We start from the raw sequence: 1,006 nt of genomic DNA on the forward strand, positions 1-1,006 counted from the left end.
TGGTATTCAGGCACCACCTGTGCAAAACAACAACTTTGAAGTGAAGGCATCATTGCTGAATATGGTCCAGAACTCAAAATTCCATGGGTTAGCAATGGAAGATCCCTTGGAACACTTGGACCAGTTTGATAAGGTGTGTGATCTGACCAAGATTAATGGAGTTTCAGAAGACAGCTTTAAGCTAAGACTATTCCCATTCAGTCTTGGTGATAAAGCTCATCAATGGGAGAAGAATCTTCCAAGAGGCTCCATTCAAACCTGGGAGCAATGCAAGCAAGCCTTCTTATCTAAGTTCTTCTCAACCTCAAGAACTGCAAAACTGAGGAACTAAATCTCTAGCTTCACTCAGCACAGCAATGAAAGTTTTGGTGAAGCATATGAGAGATTCAGGAGCTACACAAACCAATGCCCACACCATGGGTTTAGTGAGGCTTCTCTTCTCAGCACACTTTATAGAGGAGCTCTTCCCAAGATTAGAAACCAGCTGGATACTGCTTCCAATGGGAACTTTCTGGGTAAAGAAATTCATGCTGCTTTAGAGCTAGTGGAGAACTTAGCATTGAGCAATGATACTTATGGTGAAGACTATGACAGATCAAATAGGTCTGAAGGTTCAAGCTCAGAACAGAGGCTCACCAGAGAAGTTAGGAGTTGAGAAGTGAATTAGACAAGTTGAAGTTGGTAACTCACAAGCCAATGCATTTGTTGGAGAGTATGAGGAACCATCTCAAATCTTTGAGAACATAAGTGAAGAGGGTCTCACCCAAGAGGAGCTTAACTACATTGGGAATCAGAGGTTCCAGAGATATCAGTATGGTAATGCCAATCCAATCCTTTCTTACAGGAACACCAATGTAGCTAACCCACAAGACCAGGTGTATCCCAATTCTCAAGCTCCACAGAACTTTGTTCCGAAGAACAACTTTCAAGGATCTTTTCAACCAAAGAATCAGTTTGCTCAGAATCAAGGTTTTGGTCAGCAACAGCAACCATTTCAAGGTCCTAG

The 1,006-nt window shown here is 42.2% G+C and overlaps 1 non-coding gene across 1 annotated transcript; it reads right to left on the reverse strand.

Annotated features, from left to right (window-relative positions):
- Positions 1-316: 316 nt before the first annotated feature.
- LOC112083289 lies at positions 317-423 on the reverse strand. The gene has a single exon (XR_002897577.1). It is a non-coding gene; the product is annotated as a small nucleolar RNA R71 (small nucleolar RNA).
- Positions 424-1,006: the final 583 nt, after the last annotated feature.

This window comes from Eutrema salsugineum, unplaced genomic scaffold (assembly GCF_000478725.1).
Source record: "Eutrema salsugineum unplaced genomic scaffold, Eutsalg1_0 scaffold_7, whole genome shotgun sequence".
Taxonomy (NCBI): Eukaryota; Viridiplantae; Streptophyta; class Magnoliopsida; order Brassicales; family Brassicaceae; genus Eutrema; species Eutrema salsugineum.